Source organism: Eptatretus burgeri, chromosome 14, assembly GCF_056783735.1.
Source record: "Eptatretus burgeri isolate ZD-2024b chromosome 14, Ebu_testis_v1, whole genome shotgun sequence".
Taxonomy (NCBI): Eukaryota; Metazoa; Chordata; class Myxini; order Myxiniformes; family Myxinidae; genus Eptatretus; species Eptatretus burgeri.
In genome coordinates, this window is record NC_140974.1 from 53,163,581 (window position 1) to 53,169,018 (window position 5,438).

The window sequence follows — 5,438 nt, forward strand, 5'->3', positions numbered from 1 at the left end:
TTTCAGTTGTTTTTTTTTGTTGTGTGCAGTCATTGGCCCACGAACGACAGGTATCAGGAGTTTGAAGGAAATGGACTAACAATGGGACAATACACGAAGCCCACAAGGGGGCGAACGAACAGAAGGACAGGGAAGGAAACAGAACAACCTTCAAATAGAAAGGGAGAGGTAGAGGAGGTCAATGATGATGAAAAATATTGCACGTAGGGGTGGAATATAATATGAAGGTGTGATGTTGTTGTGGTGGACTGTAGATATGACAAGGTGGTGGAGGATAACATGAGGTATAATTTGCATATTGTTTAGATAAGTGTTGGAAGTCAAATGTGGTTGTAATTATTATTATTATTATTATTATTTTTTTTCACCTTTCTCAATTTCATTCGTCGTTTTGACACAAGGTGTTCATGATCTGTCCCACAGTCTGTGCCTGACTGAGTATTGCCAGATTGCACCAGCTTCTCCGTCTTGTGTCGATCAGATTTCTGTGTTGCCCATCATGTGAAGTCCATGTGTTCAGTCTGTACTTGGATTGTTTGAACCATGTGTTTTGCAATTACGAGCTCATTCTCCACACAGGACTGCAGCATTCGCTCCCCTGACTCATTCTGGATACCAAGCCATGCTTCCCTGCAATCACTGGTGCTCCTGCTTCTCCACTTTTTGTATTCCAGTCTGCAGTCCCCTATATTAATCAAAAGATCTGTTTTAGGCACATGTTCTTCCAGTTCTTGCAACTTTCCATAAAACCTCAAAATATTTTCTTCATCTGCTGCAAGTTGGAGCATTTATCTGAATGATGGTGCTGTTCACTGGATGCCTTTTCAACCTCACTGATATTAACCTATCATTGACTGGGTTGTATCCAGTACTGTCTTCTTCTTGCAAATAACTCCCACTTATTTATTTTACAGGTTTCAATACCAGAGAACAACACTTTGTAATCGTCAGATTGAAACCGCTCCAAACCAGTCCTTCTACGTTCACTTATCCCCCAAATTTCAGTCCTCTCTCTGTCTCTGTCTCTCTCCTTATTACATCTAACCGTCCCTGATTCATTGACTTTACATTCCATGTCCCAATTTTGTGAACGTTGGAGAAGCTCAGAGTTTGACATTCAGTTCTGGTGACCTAAGCAACTGGATTTCCTTGCTGGTTTGATCCAGTTCCATCATTATGGCCAGTCCTGTACTCATCAAAAACACTTTGATCTCCCCCACTAGCCACTTGGATGCTTTCAAACCTGGGGCTATGCTTGGTGTTGGCTTAATGGTTAGGGTGGTGGGTTTGGGATTCCAAGGACCTAAGTTCAAATCCTGCTACCGTTGAATTAATACCAGGTGGGGTTGACTCAGTCTGTCATCCTGCCAAGGTCGGCAAAATGAGTACCAGCATGCTTGGATGATTGAGCCATTGGAGTATCCTGTGTCAGAGTCGTGACCTGTCCAGGATTGTGCCCAATAGCCCAGGAGACTGCTTAGGCAGCACTAACGCTCTGAACAGAGCATGGTCCCAATGGATTTGGATTTTTGGAAACCTTGGGGCTCACTTCACAAAACCCTCTTGTTATCCCCCATCACCTCATCACATCCACATCACAACCTTACATCTAGAGTACACCACTACCTAATATATTACACCACCTCTTCATATTTACAGTCCACCACCACCTCATCGTATCCTCATGTTATTGTCCTACCTCATAATATCTACAGTACACAACGACTTCATTATTCGCTCATGTTATCCTCCACAACCTGATCATATGTACAGTATACTGCACAGACACAAAAAAAGAGAAAGGTGAAAGAAAGTTAAAAACTCCTACCAGATATGACCTCAATGAATACTCCTAAGTGGGACAGACACTTGTCTCCCAATGGAGGGTGGTCGTCATTGGGCTGCGTTCGGTGATAAAGTTGATTTTCAGTTTAATTTCATGGAAAATTAGAGGCCAGTGGGGGCTGAAAACTATTAGTCCTGTTCCTGAAGCATGAAGTGAAAAAAGCCTTTGTTTTCAACCAACCAGGAGCCAGAATAATATTTCAACACACAGCTGGAATTGATACTTGATTTATTGAGATTAAAAAAAACAATGTGTTGACAAGCTGAAAAGTGAGGGAAGAAATACAACTTTGTGTGGGGGATAACATGGGCTATGTGGCCATGGGGGGGAGAGAGAGAGAGAGACAGAGAGCGAGAGACAGAGACAGAGACAGAGACAGAGACAGAGACAGAGACAGAGACAGAGACAGACAGAGAGAGACAGAGAGAGACAGAGAGAGAGAGAGAGAGAGAGAATATTCTCCAGGTAAACGTGTACCATGTAGCACCACCTTTAGGTGGTGGTGGCAGATGGCATTACACCGAGGTGAAAGCACTTGGACAGGTAAGTTTGTCCTCCTTCCCTCCCCCCCCAAAAATTAAAAAACGAAGGGATCTGTCAAAGCCTGTCATTGTGTATGAGGAATTTCTAGTGGGAAGGGACATCAGGACGAACAGGGGGCAAAGGGGGGGGGGAGGATGAGGGGTTAAAGCACTATGTATGGGTAAGTTTGTCTTCCTTTCCTTCTTCTCACCCAAAATAGAGGGGCCTGTCAAAGTGGGGAAAAATAACCGGAGGGAGCTGGAGACATTGTGTGAGGGAAACGTTTCTATCAGCAAGGGATGCACGGCCAGGATGATGAGGAGGGTGGTAGAGGAGTTGGAAGCTACAAACTGAACTCAGGGTATAGCTACAACCTTGTGAGGGAAGTAACATGGGCTCTGTGGCTGCAGCCTCAGAGGCTGTTTTGAGTCTGCAAAGTGACCAATATAGCAATTGTTGGCAAACAGGACGACAAACTTCCATCAGCGAAGTGACGGGTAGGCTCTGCTCGTTTAATATAACATGTAGATATAGATTGATGATTTTGGTTTCAAACTCATGGGTTTCTGGGTTAAGGAAATGCAACAAAAGTATTGGCAAAACTGTCAGAAATATTTATACTATTATCAATAAAGTTGGCCAATTATAACCCATTCCTCTAGATAACTCAAACTACGCATCGTCTGATTCACTGTTGGACTCGCTGTCGTCTCGTGCAGCATGTATCAGAGGATTTCCATATGCAGTAGATCCTCCTGTTCCACCAATTGGACACAGGCCTTCACAGTTACAGGCTGGTCGTTTTCAAGGCATGTGTACTGAGAACCACAGGAGTCTGGCAGGCAATTGTACACGAGGTCCTTTAACAGCTCTGGGACAGCAGCGGGCTGATTCATCAACAATAGCAATATAGATGTCCCATCTGCCATCTTTTCGTTGCCAAATTCTGTAGGGGCCAAAGACTCGCATGCTAATGATAGCATCTCGCCATATTCTTAAGTGGTAAATACACCGTTGGAAGTGCAAGTAAAAGCTGTCTACTGTCGGAGGCAGAAGCTGTCAAGGACTCGCAATCTGCTTTGCCGTACAGAGCCTCAACGAATTTTGTGGCCACTGTCTTTTTGGAGTGTGAAGCCTTTTCACAAATTGCATAGAGTCTGGAATTGCTCAGGTTTCTCAAGTTCCATGCAGCTATCCTTTGTGATCCGCCCGGCCTTGTTTCTCTGTCCATCACTGATGTGTAGTGTCTGCTCGTCGCTGAATAAAGTGACTGCATTTTCTCTCATGTACCCTGTGTAAAACTGAGCAAGATCGGACTCGTTTTCCCCTCTGGAAAGTTGCTGTTTCCAGTTTACAGGTGTGGAAATTTCTGGTTGGATCTGGTAAACAATATCTCCATCAGGACGTGTCAGGTTTGGGAGCATGTGCCGGAGCAGCGCGTCGCTGCGTCCACTTTTCACCGGTACTCCAGGGACCTCCGTCTGGCCATCCCCCAGGCAGATGCCTGGCTCATCCCCATCTCCTTGACATGCCGATCAACCTGCTGCAACCACGAGGCACGTGGTCAGCCCATTGGCCTCCTCCACTCATGAGGCTCCCTCCCTGAGAGAATCTGGTGAGCAGGATCAGTGTCAGGTAAACGATCCACGTGTCCATACAGCCGCAGCTGACGCTCACGGACCATGCAGGCAACAAATCTCATTTGAGTCTCTCAGCAACCGCTTGTTGGACACGGTCTAACCAGGGATAGCCAAGGATTCTCCGAAAAGACCTGGTTCCAAAGGAATTAAGTCTCTGTCTCAGATCCCTGGTCAGAGTCCATCACCCCCTCCACATTTTGCTCCAGTTTGGTTCTTTATACTTGACTCCATATACAATCAGTGTTTTTGAAGTGAACACCTTCCTAATATTGAGTTGCACCCCTTTTGCTCTCAGAACAGCCTCAATACAATTTGTCAGGGCATGGAATCTACAAGGTGTTGAATGTTGGCCCCTGTTGACTCCAATGCTTCCCACAGTTGTGTCATGTTGGCTGGTAGTGGATATCTACTCCGAATAAGTCGTTCAATTTCATCCCACAGTCTGTCCTAGTGTCAAGGAAAAGGCTTTGGAGCATCAAAAGGCTTCATCAGCCGATACTCCAAGGAGAGATGGATCATCTACGGATGGTGCATCAGTAAATGGTGAACTCAGTGCAGATGTTCAAACAATAGGAGTGCCAAGTACACCAGAACCCCTTGAAGAGACCCCCTCAAAAACGAAGACCCATCCTTTACCTGAAGAATTGGTCTTCATGAAGTCGAGACCAGTGTCTCCTGCAGCTGAAAAGGTGAAAAACGTTATTGAGCACAAGTCGTGCGCTTCGAAGGACACCTGTTCGATATCAGATTCCAGTGAGACAGAAGGTGCAATTGGGGATTCACAGGACTGCGAGGACTTTGACCCCCCTCTGCGACTGAAATAATCCAATACCTCCATATCATTGATTATTTTCCGCATTTGGACAAATTTCCTGTTACTGCTTCTCGCATCATGAAAAATACAGCGGCCGATGGTGCCAATGAGAAAATTTGCATCCAGAGCAAGGAAAGAACTTCATTGATCATTTCTTTAAATAAACTCTGAAAACTCATGATGGCTTTATCAATTGCAAGTATAAACACAAATCTGGAGACAGCAATGGTTCATGTGCGGTATTTGATGATGTAGATTGTTTAAGAAGTCAAGGATGAGACAATGTGATAATTTTTGACCAAGTTATAAAAATGATCAACATGATGTGGTACGGGTGATAGGTTATTAGCTGCAAAATGTCGAAAACCTGGTTTCCTTCAACAACTTTCAAAATTTGACCTTTGCATAAACTTTAAAGGTCACAAAACAATGTTGTGGACATTAAAATAAGGAAACAGGATACGTGCTATAGCTGAATGGAGTTTGTTCGTCGAAGAAGGTTGAAAACCCGGTTCGATTCCCAAAACTTTGAAAATTTGACCTTTGTGAACTTTAAAGGTCAAAGGTCAAGGATTATGACCTTTGGTGCAAAACTTCCTCTGGAACATTCCAGGAA